Source organism: Pleurodeles waltl, chromosome 4_2 (genome assembly GCF_031143425.1).
Source record: "Pleurodeles waltl isolate 20211129_DDA chromosome 4_2, aPleWal1.hap1.20221129, whole genome shotgun sequence".
Classification (NCBI taxonomy): Eukaryota; Metazoa; Chordata; class Amphibia; order Caudata; family Salamandridae; genus Pleurodeles; species Pleurodeles waltl.
The window spans coordinates 227,275,970-227,294,900 of record NC_090443.1 but is presented as its reverse complement, the minus strand read 5'-3'; positions in this window follow the sequence as shown (position 1 = coordinate 227,294,900).

Sequence of the window (18,931 nt, the reverse complement as noted above, 5' to 3'; positions counted from 1 at the left end):
CATTCAGGCCACACCTATGAGCACTGGAGTCCTGGCTAGCAGGATCCCAGTGAGACATATAGAACACACTGACAAATAGGGTTTTTCACTATGAGCGCTGGGGTCCTGGCTAGCAGGATCCCAGTGAGATAGTAAAAACACACTGGCATATACTCACTAACAGGCCAAAAGTGGGGGTAACAATGCTAGAAAGAGGCTACCTCCCTACATTCTGTCTCTTAATACTTCTTCATTGTTTGCTTTCAAACCAGGTTTGTTTTTTGATTTTTGTTCACTGTGATTTTTAATCCTCCTTGGACAACCCCTTAGCCACACGAGTGGGATCTTTTACTCGTATGCAATCACCTATATTAATTTTGGTTCTTTCTAACAGTGCATTGTGTTTTGTATCATAGTCATCTTTAATTTTATTCTGAAACTTCTGAACACAAGGTCTAACGATCTCATCTAAAGACTTAGCTTTATCGACTTTGGTCTTAACTTCTCTCCACCAAGCAGGACACAGCTTAGAGCCCGAAACTCAACCTCTTATCACTTCAAACTGATTTACACCAGTAACCACATTTGGAGTGGAACGATGTGTCCACAACATTTCCTCCACTGCTTCATTCACTTCTGTTTTATTTTGAATCGCCCATTGTATACATTCAACAAGTGTGTGATTCATTTGTTCAATGAGACCATTTCCTTGAGGATGATAAAGAGCAACACACTTGCGTTGGATGGAATATTTTCCCCAAAGTTCTTTCATTTCACTAGAGATAAACTGGATCCCATTGTCTGCCACTAATTCTCTAGGGACTCCTTTCCTAGCAAATAATCTCTTCAAACTTTTAATAACCCCATTTGTATTCAGTTCCTCTATAAACTCTACTTCCCACCATTTGCTATAATAGTCCACCACCACAAACGCAAATCTAGATCTTCTTGCTAGGATGCTAAAGGGACCAATAAAATCAATGGCCAGCTTAATCCAGGGTCCCACAAGCGAAATACTTGCTGTTAAAGATGTTGGCTGAGTTTTCATCTCTTTGTCACTGTTTGCACAGATCGCACAATTTCTCACACACGTAACTATTTCAAGATCCATACCTGGCCACCAATAACACTTTCTTATCTTTCTCTTAGTAAGGGTTTGTCCTAAATGTCCTTGATGACCAATCATAATGATTTTATCTCTTAAGCCTCTGGGTGGAATGAATTTATGATTCATTATCAAAATTCCATTGTTCTCTACCAATAATTTGTTTGCCACTTTAGTATAGGCTTGAAAATGTATTGGCAAAGATCTTTCCCTGGGCCCACCATGGGCAAATAGTTCTTTATATGTACCATATCAAATTTAAAAATTTCTTCGTTCCACTCGATCTCCATAAAAGTGTTCCCATCACACACATTTACAACCGGAATCAAACACTCTTCATCTTCTTCATTTACCAACTCTATTTTCTCATCCGAATCGATTGGTGAACAAGACAAATAATCAGTCCTGATATTTTTCCCACCAGGAATATACTATACTTTGAAATCATACTGTAGTAGTTTTGAACTCAATCTAGCAATTCTCAGAGTGTGTTCTTTGATAACTTCTCAACTAAGGATATTCACTAGCGGTTTATGATCAGTCTTGAGTGTAAATCTTCTCCTCCAATTGTAGTTTTTGAATCGCTCTACAGCCCAACAGCAGGCCAATAACTCTTTGTCTGTCACGGAAAAAACCTTTTCATTGACTCTCAAAGGACGTGACGCAAACCCTGTAGTTTGTTTCTGATTGTGTTTTTGTCTTCTTGGGATAACATAGCCCCGCAAACAATCACTACTCGCGTCTACAGTAATAGGGCAAGGTTCAATAGGAATAAATGGTGCTAAAATTCCTGCCTCAACTATGTCATTTTTAAGTGCTTTAAATTCTTCCTGGGATTTTGCATCACACGCAAATTCTTTATTTTTCTTGAGGAGTTCTCGTAAGTTTGCTGTTTTAGTAGAAAAATTCTTAATGAATTTTGAGTGAAATTCACTAAACCCAGAAAAGATGCGACATGGGCTTTTGTTTTTGGTTCAGGTGCACTAACGATCACTTCTACCAAACCTGGACTTGGCTAAACCCCATCATTTGAGATAACATGACCTAAGTACTCTATGCTGGATTTAGCATACTCAATTTTTTTTTACATTTGCTACTACACCATATTTTTGTAATCTATGTAACACTTTATTCATTGCTTTATCATGGGTACGTTCATCCTCACCAACGATCAGTATATCATCTTGAAAACTTACGACACCTTCAATACCCTAAAGTACGTTTTCTAAAACCCTCTGAAAGACAGAAGTGGCAGACGCAAAACCCAAAAGGCATCCTTTTGAATTGAAAAGTGCCAAAAGGTGACAAAAAAGTTGTGCAATGCCTTGAAGTTTCGTCTAACTCAACCTGATGATATGCCAAAGATAAGTCTATTTTGCTGAAAACTTCTCTTCTGGCAAAAGTAGATGTGATGTAATCAATACGTGGCAAAGGATGTGAATAGACCCATATGACCATGTTCAGACTACGTAAATCAATGCAAACTCTTAATTGTCCAGTTTTTTTTTGTGCGATGACCAACGGATTTAACCAAAGTGATGACTTTATAGATTCTATAACTCCATCAACAACTATTTGTTTGAGAATACTCTTGAAATCCTGACATACATGTTGAAGAGTACATTTCTCAATTTACACTTTACAGGTGCAGCACCATTTTGTACTTTGATCTTATGTTTGAAACCAGTGATCCTCCCCAAATTATTCCTGAACACTTTATTGAACTTTTGTAATCAAATATTCGTGGGTTGTTTGTCTTGAACTACTAGAGATTCATCATTTAACTCATCGGTAAATAACAAAACTTGAACACTCGTCCCTGTTCTTAATGTTATACCGAATAACCCCTGGTGATACCACTCATGTATATTCAAACCTTTTTTAGCTACATAAACTTCCCAAGAATCACTTTGTTTTTATATTTCATTTGTGCTTCAAAATAACCATTGAGGTCTTTTTTTCCCATTGTACGACACAGGGTTTCTGACAGAGGGTAACACGTTCTTTTCCCCATAAGTTTGTAATAGCAATTCTTCTGTAATTATGGTCATCCTTGACCCAGAATCCATTAATAGGCGTAGTTTCTTCCCATCAACCTCAATGTTTTCATAAGGGTCTATGCAATTATGTTCATCACATTGGACCACTAGTATTAAGTCTTTCTTTGGGTTTACTTTATCGCTAGAGCTTTCATTTGGATCAAGTTCTTCAATCACATTCACTTTATCAGGTGTTTACTACTTTGACAAACTTTGGCAAACTGGCCTATTTTCCCACATATTCTGCACTTGACATTTTTAGCTGGACATGGGCGAGCGTTGTTACCATGTCTAGGATTACCACATCTGAAACATATGTTCCTTCTGCTGAAGAATTCACCTTTAGTTTGGTTCTGTGTTGGTCTCTTGGTCTGTTCTTTAGTGTAATTGTTGGAGTTCCCTTTAATTTTGACTTAACTTAATCCAACAATTTCTACTGTTTCAGTCAAGGAATCATTTTTTAACATTAATTTTTTTTATTGAACTTTCTTATCCCAGCATTGTACCACTATTTGATAGTCAATAAGTTGTGCCGTAAAGCTTTCAAATTTGTATTCTGAAGCTAATGTACGTAAAATTGCTATATACCTGTCAATTGATTCATCTTGATGTTGTGCTTGTGTGAAAAAATGATGACTATTTACTATCAGGCTTGGATGAACATCTAGCTGCTTTTCTAATTTTTTTACTGCAAGTTGATACTAATTGTCCGGTGATTTGTACGGTAGTAAGTGTTCAGAAATAGGTAAGTCTTCAAACCCTAAACTGTGTTCTAATAAAAATCTTTTCCTCCCTGGGCAATATCTATTACCACCTAGGGATCCTAAATATTTAGTGAAAGCCCTATGAAACTTCTCCAAGGTATTGGTGTATCTCCAGGTGTTTGTAAAAAAAGGTAGTGTAGTGGTGACACTCTGCATAATGACTATGATAATGTGTTGTAGTAGTATGTAAAAATTAATTTGGTTAACACTGCTTTCCTTCTGCTTTGATAACGTGTTGTAGTAGTATGTAAAAATTAATTTGTTTAACACTGCTTCGCATCTATTTTAGTGGCTCCCTAATTGCATGCGGAGTGCAGTGAAAGCCTTAAACTCCTGCGTATTATGGATGCAGATCGCAGTGAGTTTATTTGTGGGTTTCGCAGTAACAACCACTGGCTCATGAGTATTGTGCGTGCGGATCGCAGTGAAATCCAAACATTTCTGTGAGGTGTTTAATATGCTTGCGCATCACAGTGAAGTCCACATGCTACGGTGAGGGGTTTGATTGCCGTATGTGTATCTACATATTATGCATGAGGATCGTACATTTCTGTAATGGATTTTGGCAAAGTATGTCTGCCAGACGTATGTGTGCGTATCGCAGTTTCCCAAAATATGGCTGATGAGCGTATTTGTACATGCCACGTAGTTGGGTGTCCCAACATGCATTGGACTGAATGTACGTAATGATGTAAAATGATGCTGGACGTGCTTGAATGCGCATGATGCTGGATGCGCGTGAGGCTATGTATCATGAAGGAGACTGTTGGGGAGCGGAAGCAGCAATCACTTATAAAGTTGTACAATTTAAGCAAAATTAACGTACATGACGGGTCTCTGACATGGAACCTGTCAAAACTTCACAACAAAAACAAGCAACTGGCCGGAAACTGTGTAGTGCAGTCCACAAGCTCTTCGTGCTTTTTGCGCTTGATGAAAGAGAATCCTTTGAGGTCCCGAAAAAACTGGAAGTGGGTTCTTGACGGTGACCAGCTCGTCGCCAGATTTTGTGGTGATAAAAATGAGAATGAACACTGATGATCTGTTCAATGAAGTTAGATCTTCGACCGTTCCAACTGCTCTCTACAACTGTACCTTCTGGAATACCCCCCCGAGGATCTCTCATTCCACATTCCATGTATAGCATGGAATGTAGAATGTATAAGATCACCACACAAATCATTGTTGTTACTCATTTATCCTAAACAGCGAACACCCATTGACAAAGCCAATAGTACTGAGAGGTTGCAGGGGTATGTCAGTTGTTTTATATTTCTGAATGCAATAACATCTCAGAGAGAAACCATAATACAGGCTGGGTGGCACACTATGGGAATGACGAACATTTATTTTACATGTTCCCTTTAAGAGAGCCCCCATTTAAAGATCTGTCTGCACATAGTGTTGTATGTTTGATTGTAGTAAGCAGCTGTGGTTGCTTCCTGATGCCTGGTTAGTGAATTTTATTCCAAAGTTGAAACTGCATTCAATGCAAGACACTGGACAAACATACACTTTAAAGGGACTGAAATTGTTGCGCTGTACAATTTGCACATAAAAGTAACTGTTGAACACATTAATGCAGTGAGATCTGGCAGTTTTTAATGTGTTTAGTATTTCAAGACTATACATTCCCACTACTTTATAAAACTTGCTTTCTCACTAAATTAATTTGCTTTCAAATGCACCATTTGTGAATCTTTTTTACATTTTTTTTGATTGAGAGGAGGACTCACCTTGGACCTCACGTTTGTCCATTTAGCTTGCTCGCTTCCCTTGCTACCTAAAAGGCATACCCGACTTTTACACCCCACCACTTTCAACTGTCACCAGCCGCCACTGGAAGACGTGATTGTGTCCACTTCACATGAAAGAGGATGCAGAACAAATATCACAACGCGTGGCCCAGAAATTACTTTCCAAGTTTTTAATTTCAAAAGTGCCATATCTGATTAGTGGTTAAGAGAGACATGAGGATATATTACCCACTGCAAGCACAGAGTGCATTGTAAAGACCTTAACAAACCAGCTTCATATAGCCTTACACAGCATGAAACAGCACTACACAGCCTCATGTAGTGGAGAAGAGAGAAGCAATGTGGGGTGAGTGGGAAGAAAAGAAAGATAGCAGAGGTGTTAGAAAGAAGTAAAGGTGAAGTAGATTTATGTGTGGATTAGGAGAGGTAGAAACAATAGAGAAATTAAAAATTGTTTAGCTAGGCAAGAAGGAGAGCATGGAAAATAGTGAATGAAGTAAATAAAGAATGTCAAAGGGAGAAAGGAGTGAATGGCAAAGTGAAGCTTGGACAAAGGAAGGACGGAGTCTATCAGTAGATTCCAGGTTTGTACAAGAGGACAGAGAGTGGCTCACATGCACTGGCTTAGTTCATCAGTGTAAGGGTCTACCTTAAAGGCTGGTTGTAAAGCAGAATTCTGATTCCAAAAGGAATTGGTAAACCTCACTGAGAATCCACTCATGGACTTTCTACATCGTTGGGAAAGTATAGTGAAGGGAATACTACTGGTAGATTTAACTCTGGTTTTAGTACTTCTTAAGAAATATCACAAAACTCTAAACTAGACACAGGCCTACCCACCTTCAAAGGCAAAGCAAGGCCTCTATACTTCCCCGGCTCTCCTTTGGAAATGTGTGGAGCTCAGGTCGTGAGCAAAATACCACAACTAGCCATTGAAAGTCTAGGGAATAGTCAAAATGTGCAAATGACAGTGTCTGATACAGCAGGAAGTCAGTGATTGCTAATGTGGGGGTTTATTTAGGACAGGCCATCATGACCATCACTCACCCTCCATCCTGGTCTGAACTATTTCCCCAACAGAGGGCCCAGAGGTACATAGAAGGGAGAACATGTAGATGCCATAACTGCTAGGTGACCCATTTTTAAAAAGGGATAGGTTAGTGACCATTTATGAGCACTTCAGGAGTGCTTCACCTGTTTTATGACAATGTCTAGACTATTACAATGCTCAGAAAGGGTCATATCTGATACTTCCCTCATTACATTAACATAACTGCTTTGTTTCATTTATTATACAATGTCAGTGTGTCACACATAAATCCCTGGCTGTCACACATAAACACCCTAAAACATGGAAATATCACACAAGCTGAAAATTTGGCAGCTATGACAGAGAGTTCATAAACGTTGGTAGCAGTTGTTTACATTCCCTCTAAAAGGAACTGTGAAATTCCACCACGCACTCAAACCAAATGAGCTCATGTACTGCGAGTCCGCGCCCTTCTGCAGCTGAAACTTCCCGAAAGATTGCACAACCATACGATCACAAACACTTCCTTTTTAATTGCACATTAAAACTTTGCCTACAGCTGCTAACAACAGATTCGAGCATTACTCTCCAAGCGTTGCTGAAAGCGATGAATCTTGCAGTCCTTCTTTAATCATTGCCAGGCTGAAAGATTGCAGAAAAGAACCGTGCCAAGAGTAACACAGTCAGACATTATAATCATTTCTGCACAGAGTTCTTCCAATGTACCTTAATCCTGAACAGCTGGACAAAGAAAGCTCCGGAGATGCCAAAAATGAATCAATTGCAGCTTTAGTGATTCCAACTGGCACTCGTTTGCATTCGAAATGAGCATTTTGAAGCAGCTGAGCGCGTTCGCATTCATAATAACACTGGGATAAACATATAAAATGAAGTATAAAAATATCTTGAAAACAGGAAAATCTGCAAAAATGATGCTTGACAGAAAGGTCAAAGACGTTAAAACACGAATACAAAATCCTGGGGTTACAGAATTGCTAATATGCCTCTAACCTGGCAGGAGAAATGACTTCTCGCGGGAATGCTTTTAGTGAGACCCGCAGGGGTTCTGAGAATAAAAAAGCTGCGGGTACACATTTTATGTATGTTCATTGAGTTGAAGCGGGATGCTGTTCTGGATAATCTCTGAGCATTTTGCATCATTTTACTTTGCACAAATCACATTAAAAGCAACGCAGAACACTGCAGACGTGAATTGTGATTTTGCCATAACAAATCCTGAAAGCTTTGGAAGATTTGTACCAAGGAATACTTGTGGTTGAATTGACAAATACAACATATTCATTGATCTGCCGACTTTCGTAAAGGTGAATCGGGCTCTAGGCTCGGAGTTGGCTCACCATCCTGTGATTCTGGGCCAATCACAATGGGACAAATGTATTAACGGGCTCCATCGCTTTTCCACAATGCAACAGGGTGCACGTGATACAACCCTTAAGTGTGATTTATCAAGCCAAGCAATGCGACCTTGCATAGGCCCTTAGTGGGCAAACATCACTTCCAACGCGATGAATGCAACGAAATGCATTTACCACGATGCATTTACAGTGTATATGCGTTTACCACACATGGCTTTACCACAAATGCCTTTACCACAAATTTACCTTTACCAAGCATGCCTTTACAACAAATTTTGTTGTAAAGGCATGGACGGTAAAGGTGTATGCGTTGGGAAAGGTTTCACATGTAAGTATTATGTGGGTTGAGTGATATATATATATAGATATATATATAGTTATAAAAAATATATAGGGGCATATTTATACTCTGTTTGCGCCGGAATTGCGTCGTTTTTTTTACGCAAATCTGACGCAAAGCTAACTCCATATTTATACTTTGGCGTTAGACCCGTCTAGCGCCAAAGATCTTGGAGTTTGCGTCATTTTTTAGCGTGAACACCTACGCTAATGATATGCAAAGTAGGCGTTCCCGTCTAAAAAATTACTCCAAGGCATGTGCGCCTTATTTAAACTCCTGTGCAAAAATGGCGCACGGGAGTGGGCGGGTGAAAAAAAATGACGTACAGCCACTTTAGCGTCATTTTTTAACGCCTGGTCAGGGCAGGCGTTAAGGGACCTGTGGGCTCGGAAGGAGCCCAGAGGTGCCCTCCCATGCCCCCAGGGACACCCCCTGCCACCCTTGCCCACCCCAGGAGGATGCCCAAGGATGGAGGGACCCATCCCAGGGAACTTAAGGTAAGTTCAGGTAAGTATTTTTTTTTTTTTTTTTTTGTGGCATAGGGGGGCCTGATTTGTGCCCCCCTACATGCCACTATGCCCAATGACCATGCCCATTGGGCAAGGGGGCATGACTGCTGTCTGTGCTAAGACAGGAGTCATTTCAATGGGGCGTTGGGAGTAAAAAAAAATGGCGCAAATCGGGTTGAGGCCAATATTTTGCCTCAGCCCTGACTTGCCCCATTTTTTGACGCCCAAGCTCCATTTTCCCCTACGCCGGCGCTGCCTGGTGTGGGTCATTTTTTTAGACGCACACCAGTCAGCTACGCCGGCTAACGTCATTCCATAAATAAGGCGCCCGCATGGCGTTAGCCGGCGTTAAAATTTTTGACGCACAACTGCGTTGGCGCAGTTGTGCGTCAAAAAGTATAAATATGGCCCATAGTGTTTAGGGTAGGTAACAGTTATTGGTGGCAAGGTAATTTTTAGGTTTTAGGGGGGTATGGGTTTTGTGAAGGTAATGGCATTTTTAGGTTTTAGGGTGGGTATGGGTTTTGGGTTGGTAAGAGCATTTTTAGGTTTTAGGGTGGGTGTGGGCTTTGGGGTGGTAAAGGCATTTTTAGGTTTTAGGGTGGGCATGGGGTTTGGGGTAGTAAGGGAATTCTTAGGTTTTATGATGGGTATGGATTTGTGGTAAGGGTATTTTTAGGTTTTAGGGTGGGTATGGGTTTCGGGTTGGTAAGAGCATTTTCAAGTTTTAGGGTGGGTATAGGCTTTGGGGATTAAAGGGCATTTTAAGGCTTTAGGGTGGGCATGGGCTTTGGGCGGTAAGGGTATTTTTAGGTTTTAGGGTGGGCATGGGTTTTGGGGTGGTAAGGGCATATTTAGGTTTTAGGGTGGGTATAGGTTTTGGGGTGCTAAGGGCATTTTTAGGTTTTAGGGTGGGTATGGGTTTTTGGGTGGCAAGGGCATTTTTAGGTTTTAGAGTGAATATGGGTTTTGGGGTGGTAAGATAATTTTTAGGGTGGGCATGGGTTTTGGGGTGGTAATGGAATTTTTAGGTTTTAGAGTGGGTATGGGTTTTAGGGTGGTAAGGGCATTTTTAGGTTTTATGGTGGGTATGGGTTTTGGGGTGGTAAGGTTTTTTTTTAGGTTTTAGGGTGATTATTGGTTTTGGGCTGGTATGGGCATTTTTAGGTTTTAGGGTGGGCATGGGTTTTGTGGTGTTAGGGGCATTTTTAGGTTTTAGCGTGGGTATGGGATTTGGGGTGGTAAGGGGTGTTTAGGTTTTAGGGTGGGTATGGGTTTTGGGGTGGTAAGGTAATTTTTAGGGTTTACGGTAGGTAGGGTTTTTGGGTGGAAAGGTGTGTTTGTGTGTGTATATATATATATATACATACATATATATATATATATATATATATATATATATATATATACACACATACATATATATATATATGTATATATATATTTATACACATATATAGAGAAATGTATATATATTACATATATATGTATATATAAACATACACACACACAAACACACACACATATATATATATATATATATATATGTTAGACTTACTTTTAGTTTTTACATGCATATGCCTTTACCAACTAAGCCTTTACTATGACATTTTCCTGGTAAAGGCTTTCGTGGAAAAAGCATATGCATTGTAAAAACATTTAGGGGCATATTTATACTCCGTTCGCGCCGGAATTGCGTCGTTTTTTTGACGCAATTTTGACGCAAAACTAACTCCATATTTATACTTTGGCGTTAGACGCGTCTAGCGCCAAAGTCCATGGAGTTAGCGTCATTTTTTAGCGTGGACACCTACTTTGCGTTAATTATAAGCAAGGTAGGCGTTCCCGTCTAAAAAATTGACTCCGAGGCATGTGCGTCGGATTTATACTCCCGGGCAAAAATCACGCCCAGAAGTGGGCGGGTCAAAAAAAAATGACGTACGGCCGCTTTTGCGCCGTTTTTAGCGCCTGCAAAATGCAGGCGTTAAGGGACCTGTGGGCTCTGAAGGAGCCCAGAGGTGCCCTCCCATGCCCCCAGGGACACCTCCTGTCACCCTTGCCCACCCCAGGAGGACACCCAAGGCTGGAGGGACCCATCCCAGGGACATTAAGGTAAGTTCAGGTAAGTATTTTTTTTTAATTATTTTGTGGCATAGGGGGGCCTGATTTGTGCCCCCCTACATGCCACTATGCCTAATGACCATGCCCAGGGGACATAAGTCCCCTGGGCATGGCCATTGGGCAAGGGGGCATGACTCCTGTCTTTGCTAAGACAGGAGTCATTTCTATGGGGGTTGGGAGTCGTAAAAAATGGCGCAAATCGGGCTGAGGCGAAAAAATTGCCTCAACCTGACTTGCCCCATTTCTTGACGCCCAAGCTCCATTTTCCCCTACGCCGGCGCTGCCTGGTGTACGTCGTTTTTTTTAACGCACACCAGACGGCGCCGGCGGCTAACGCCGGCTAACGTCATTCAATAAATACGGCGCCCGCATGGCGCTTCAGAATGGCGTTAGCCGGCGCTAATTTTTTTGACGCAAAACTGCGTTAGCGCAGTTTTGCGTCAAAAAGTATAAATATGGGCCTTAGTGGTAAGTGCATGCGTGGTAATGACCATGATTTGTACTTACCGTGTTGTAAAGGCATGCATTGTAAGTGCATGCATTGTTCCATCATACATCCCCCTGAGTGGCCTGATAAATCCAGAGTAATGCAACGCAGCGCAATTCGGGAGGTGTTCCATGGGTGTTCCTAAGCAACATCCATGGATTTTGATGTATTCAACAAATTATCATAACTGGTAGTCCTGGGGATGCACCTCCGTAGGTGAGGCATACTGAAGAGAAATATGTTTATTTAAAAAAAAAAAAATCAGAATGTTTTTTTTCTAACTTTCACCCCTACCATGCATAGTTTTTAGGCAAAAAGTTTACTGAAAATATTATATTGATATTAGCAATGATATTATCAATGATGTCATGAGTGCTATAATTTGTGGGGTAATTAGCAGTGCATGGCGAGGACATGAGTTTAGTTACCTTAGAGTGCGAGTTATAGTTACTTGAATTCTAAAAACTCTGAAAACTCTAACTATAACAGGTGAGTTTCTGTGGTTTGGTAAGTTTAAAATGTGAGCCTAACTATAACAGCCCCATACCCTTTGGCTTTTTAATTGAATTTCTATGTTTTTTAAAAATGTTATTCCCTAACTGTAATATCCTTGTAACCTTTGTTTTTCTAGTGAATTTCTTTTTTTTTTTTTTACATAAGGTTGTTTTCATTATTAAACGTTAATCCAATCACCACTGCGCACAGCCCCTTTGGCCGTGCCAGTCCCTGTGGCCAACCCCTATAGCCACCCAACCGCGCGCTGTGCATGGTCAAAAGCTGCAAACAGCAGGGGTTGGCCACATGTCCTGGCCTGTGGCCAACCCCTATAACTACCAAACCCTGTGCTGCACACGAACGAAGGTTGTGCGAAGCAGGGTTTGGCAACAGGGTCTGGCCATAGGGCTTGGCCTGTAGCCAGGCCATGAGGCCAGTGCTATAATCACACAACCCAAATTGGCCATGCACAGCTGTTATTGGCAGCAGGTCTGCATGCCCTCCTCTCCTGGTCCATTTTGACCCCAGGGACCACATTCCTTAGGGCCTGGACTTCTAAAATGTTTTATTTTTGGGGAGGGGGGCTGCGCAGCCCTTCTTTCCAGGCTTATCTCGGCTCAGGGAACCCCATGACCCAGAGGCCAGCCTGAGTATATTTTTTGGGGCTGAAGGAGGCTTTGTTGCCCCCCCTCCCCAGTGACTATCTCGCCCCGGGATCCCATCACAAGGGGCCTGGCCACGTGAACTAGGTGCCCTCCCCACCCAAGGCACCCAGTCACAATGTTAATTACCACTGGGGGAGCCTGAAGGCCCCCACAGCCCCCTTCTAAAGCAGCTCCCTCTCTGTGAGAGCAGTTTCCTCTGTTCCCCTGCCTGTAGCTCCGGAGGCAGGAAAACAGATGTAACCTCCACTCGCACTTCATCAAAATGGAGTGTTTGCTGTTATTTGGTGAATCAGGCAGCTCACACCAAGTCACAGCAAACAGCTATGTCTCAGAGGTGGGCACCCCGGGACATAGCAGGAGTTGGTCCTGGGTGATTACGGTCCCCTGGACCATTATTGGCTTCTCGAGGAGGGCCGTACAGTCCCCTTAAACATCTGTAGCCATGGGAGCCCATATTTGTTTTAAAATTAGCCCATGGAGTTGGCAGTCCCTGGTGCTGTGGGGGCGCTGGGTTCCCTCCGTTACGAAAGTTAAAAGCCTTGTGGTCCCGGGGGCTGCAGGGGGGGCTGGGCGGCCCACTGTTGATTTACTTAAAGCCACGGGGAGGTGGTGGTCTGATAGTGGTGGTGATTTACAGCAAATAGCAAATAGGGTGCTTTTCGGATCAAGAGCTAGCTTTCTGCCAAATTTGTGTAATTCTGTTCAGTAGTTCAGGCGCTATCGCTGTTCAAAATTCCTACAGAAAAATGAATAGGGAAAACACATTTTAGGACCCCCACTTTTTCTCGCCCGCCCCCTGGATGGATCACCCTGAAACTTTCCAGACAGGAACAGACCTGACTGGTAAATCTTTTTGGAAAGTTTGAGGGTTCAAGTCCAGCTATACTCGCTTCTCTATGTTTTTTTTTCTTGAAGTACAAATTATTTAAATTTTAAAAAATTGCAGATACATTTTAAAAATAAAAATGTACAGAAATATCTCATTCTAAGTATATCATACATCAAAGCCTAAGATCCCACATACCCACTCAGACACTTACGTACCCACTCACAGACCCACTCAGACACTCATGAACCCATTCACAGACACATTCAGAGCCTCACACACCCACTCACAGCCCCAGTCGGAACCTCATGCACCCACTCACAGACCCACTGAGACAGTTACGCACCAACTCACAGGCCCACTCAGACTCTTACTCACCCACTCACAGACCCACTGACAGCCTCCTACTCCCACTCACAGACCCACGCATACACTGACACACCCACTAAAACACTGACGTACACACTCTCACACCCAGACAGACACTCTCACAGCCACTCTCTTTCCTAGATATATTCTCTCACACCCATTCTGACACCCTGGGATGCTGTTGCCACCTTCCACCATGCATGGCCAAAGGGCTGTGCACAGCCTGGGGTTGGGTGGTTAGGGGGGTTGGCCGCAGGGTCTCATTGCAGGCCACGTTATGCGGGCAACCTCGGCTGTGTACGGGCAAAGGCTGTGCCTGGTGCAAGGTTGGGTGCTTATGGGGGCGGGGATTAGGGCCTGGCCACAGATGGTTAGATTAATGCATAGTAATGAAAATTACTAAACATTAAAAAAATAAAAGTTAGAGGAATGTTATACTTAGGAAATAGAATTTAAAAAAACATAGAAATTCACTTAAAAAGGGACATTATAGTTAGGGTCACATTTTACACCATAGAAATTTAGAAGTTGTAGAGTTATCTTAAGTAACTATAACTCGTGCTCTAAGGTAACTATAACTGACGCTCTTGCATGCACAGCTAATTACCCCACAAATTACAGCACTCAAGACATCTTTGATAATATCAATGTAATTTTGCAGTAAAATTCTTGACAAAAAACTGTGCTTAGCAGTGGCGCGAGTTATAGTTACCTTAGGGCATGAGCTATAGATACGTGAGGTAACTCTAGCTATCACTCATGAATTTCAATGGTTGTGTTCAATAAAATGTGAGCCTAACTATAACGTCCCTGTAAATACCTATCTATCTATCTATCTATCTATCTATCTATCTATCTATCTATCTATCTATCTATCTATCTATCTATCATATATATATATTTCCAAAATTACCAATTTAATTGGCAGAATTTAAATAAAGAGCAATTGAAAGCATTGGTTGAGTTACAGAAAAATGATACTATAGTTATCAAACAATATGACAAAGGGGGAATTGTGGTTGTTTGGCCAGTAGAAAAGTACCTGGAGGAGGGTTTAAGACAATTGAATGATACAAAACAATATGAAAAGTCTACTAGACAAATATATCTTGGATCAAATAAAGATTTTTTGGAAAAATTAAAAAAGTGGAACGATGAGAAAATCATTGAAAAAAAATAATATTTATATTTAAAATGTGATTTTCCCAAACTCCCTGTACTTTACCTACTTCCTAAACTACACAAGGACCCAATAAATCCACTGGGTAGACCAATTGTTTCATCTAGAGGTAGTCTATTATAGAACACTTCTAAATATGAAGACTTTTTTCTTCGACCTTTTGTTGAAGCCTTACCTTCTTATATCAAGGACACTGGTGATTTTTTTAGATGGATTGACGGTATTGTCTGGGATGAACAATTCCTGATGCTTAGTTTGGATGTTGAAAGCTTATATACTTGTATTCTACATGAACTGCGTATTATAGCAATTAGGCATTTTTTAAGAGCAAGATCAATTTCTTTTTTACAACATACTGACATGATAGTGCAGATGATTAGAACTTGTTTAAATAATAATTTTTTCATCTTTAATAATCAGATCTATCGTCAAACCCAGGTGACAGCGATGGGAACATGCTTTGCTCCTAGTTCTGCAGGCCTTTTTTTAGGTTGGTGGGAGGAACATGTAGTGTAAAATATGAACCTATTTGAGGAACATGCAGTGTTGTGGACGCAATATATTGATGATATTTTCTGTATTTGGAACAGTGTGAAAATGAGGCATTGAATTTTTTAAAATCTTTGAATGAAAACCAGCTAAATTTAAAATTTACGGCTCACATACACCATTCCAATACAGAATTCTTGGATCTTAAGTTGGAGGTCAGAAATATGAAGTTAACAAGTTGCTTGCATCGTAAAGAAACAACAGGAAATTGTTTACTCCATGCCAATAGTTGTCATCCAAAGAATCTCATATGGAGCATTCCATGTGGTCAACTATTGAGAGCTAGAAGGAATTGTACTGATAATGAGGATTTCTATCATGAGGCACAGATGATGAATAAAAGATTCCAGGAGAGAGGCTATCCTAGGGACCTTATTGACAATACGTTGAGGAAAGTGATGATGATGGATTGTGAGAAACTATTTGTCCCAAAGATGAAGGACTGTATGGAGGGTACTCAACCCATAAGATTCATTACAACTAATCATGACCAAGCTAGAGAAGTAAGGTGTACTCTGGACAAATAATTGGGAAATATTAAGGTTGGATGAAAGGTTGGTAAAGGCAATAGGAGAAAGACCCCAGATTACCTTTAGAAGTTGTGCTTCTCTTGAAGATAAACTATGTACTAGTCTTTTTGAATCTACTAAAAGTCAGAAACAGTCATCGATACAGGGCTTTTTTTATTTGTGGCTCCTGTAAGGAATGTAAAGGTAGTAAAAATTGCAAACAAATACAACTATCCCAACCTACTCAACCTTTTGTTATAAAGAAACATTTTAATTGTAATACTGAATTTTGTATCTATGCATTACAATTTCCATGTGCTAAATGCTATATCGGCAGCACCATCCATAAAGCGAAAAAACGTGTATTAGAACAAATGAGGGCTATATGCAAGGAAGATAAAACTTATCCCATAGCTAGGCACTTTGCACAATGTCATTAAAATAATAGTAGCCTTCTGAAATTTTGTGTACAGGATAATGTCTCTTTAAATGTACGGGGAGGAAATAGGGAACAAGAATTGCGAAGACTTGAGTCAAAATATATTATTAAATACAGGACAATGTCCACTGAAGGTTTCAACCTTGATGAAGAATTATCAGTACATTTAGGATGATTTGAGCTGTCAACTGTTCATAGTGTAAATGGTATTATACATTGAAGGCCATATTTATACTTTTTAACGCACAACTGCGCCAACGCAGTTGTGCGTCAAAAATTTTAACGCCGGCTAACGCCATTCCAAAGCGCCATGCGGGCGCCTTATTTATGGAATGACATTAGCCGGCGCAGCTGACTGGTGTGCGTAAAAAAAAATGACCCACACCAGGGAGCGCCGGTGTAGGGGAAAATGGAGCTTGGGCGTCAAAAAATGGGGCAAGTCAGGTCTGAGGCAAAATATTGGCCTCAACCCGATTTGCGCCATTTATTTTGACTCCCAACCCCCATTGAAATGACTCCTGTCTTAGCACAGACAGGAGTCATGCCCCCTTGCCCAATGGCCATGCCCAGGGGACTTATGTCCCCTGGGCATGGTCATTGGGCATAGTGGCATGTAGGGGGGCACAAATCAGGCCCCCCTATGCCACAAAAAAAAAAAAAAAATACTTACCTGAACTTACCTTAAGTTCCCTGGGATGGGTCCCTCCATCCTTGGGAGTCCTCCTGGGGTGGGCAAGGGTGGCACGGGGTTTCCCTGGGGGCATGGGAGGGCACCTCTGGGCTCCTTCCGAGCCCACAGGTCCCTTAACGCCTGCCCTGACCAGGCGTTAAAAAATGACGCAAAAGCGGCTGGACGTCATTTTTTTTCACCCGCCCACTCCCGTGTGTCATTTTTGCACGGGAGTTTAAATAAGGCACACATGCCTTGGAGAAATTTTTTAGCAGGAACGCCTACCTTGCATATCATTAACGCAAGGTAGGTGTCCACGCTAAAAAATGACGCAAACTCCAAGATCTTTGGCGCTAGATGGGTCTACTGCCATAGTATAAATATGGAGTTAGCTTTGCGTCGGATTTGCGAAAAAAAAACAACGCAATTCCGGCGCAAACAGAGTATAAATATGCCCCTGAGTATATACATACATGTATAAAAATATCGTTCTTTGAGATTGGCAAGTTGATTTAAGTATGTGCATTAATATTGTTTGAATTTTTTGTTCTTGTTGGAATGATTTAGACACAACCGAGGCAAAACGCAAAAGAGCTATTATATTAAGGCCAGAAGGAGAACAAGGAGGAGATCTAAACTCTTGAGTATAGAAAAAAATATATTTTTCCACTTTTTGATAAAAATATTGCTATATACAGTTTATTCTTAATTTGTGAATTGGTTATGCATGTTGATAATAGATAAGCTAGATGCATGCCCAAGGTTAACATATGAGATTGTGATGGCATATGGTATATTTCAGATTAATTTAAGATATGATAATGATATTTGTAATAATTAAGAGAGGGGGGTGCGATAGAGAATCCATGCTCCTAGTTGTATAATTAAGTGCAGTTTGTGTTATTTTGGGTTTGGGTTGATTATTATTTATTATTTATCATGTTGATTATTTAGATTATTTTTGATTATTTAACTATTTGCAGTTCTTATATTCTGTAATATTGGATAATAGGAAATATATAAATAAATTTGATGTTGATTTAAATATAGTATACCATATTGAAAGAAGTAGAGAGTATATGTAAAGATGGGCGATAGTTTTCCTGTTAAAAAATCAGTTGTGTTAGTCCTTCGTTTATGCTGTCATTGGTGTTGTGAGAAAATGGTGGTGGTATTTAAAATATTAATGGAAGTAGGCATTTGCATGGGCATGTCTCCCTTTGACGATTCTTGGGAGGATAAATCTAGTTAAGATGTTTATTCTGCCCAAATGGAACTTTGTGTTTTCAGCTATACCCTTGGCAATGTACAAGGGGCACCTAGATAAAATGCAACAAGCGATAAGTAGTTTTATCTGGAACTCAAAGGGGCCGAGGATATCATGGAAAAAGCTACGCAGAAGGAGGGAAAAAGGAGGACTGGCTCTCCCTGATTTGACATATTATGCGTGGGCTTTCTTGTTTAAAAACTCAAGGATGCTGTTTATATCCCCAGACGGTTCAGCAGTGGGCAGAATGTACAAGGCTATGGTGTTGTCTGAAAAAGGGGGCTTACAGTCTTTTTTATTTAAATTTGGTGACCCTAAATTCTTCAAAAAAGTTAAACTAAAAGTGTTGCAAGGAATGGCAAGGAGTTGGTACCAGTTGAGGCGGCGGTTAGGTGTACATTATTATAGCTATCAGGCCCCTATCTGGGATTCCCCGGGCACCCCAGAATGCTGTC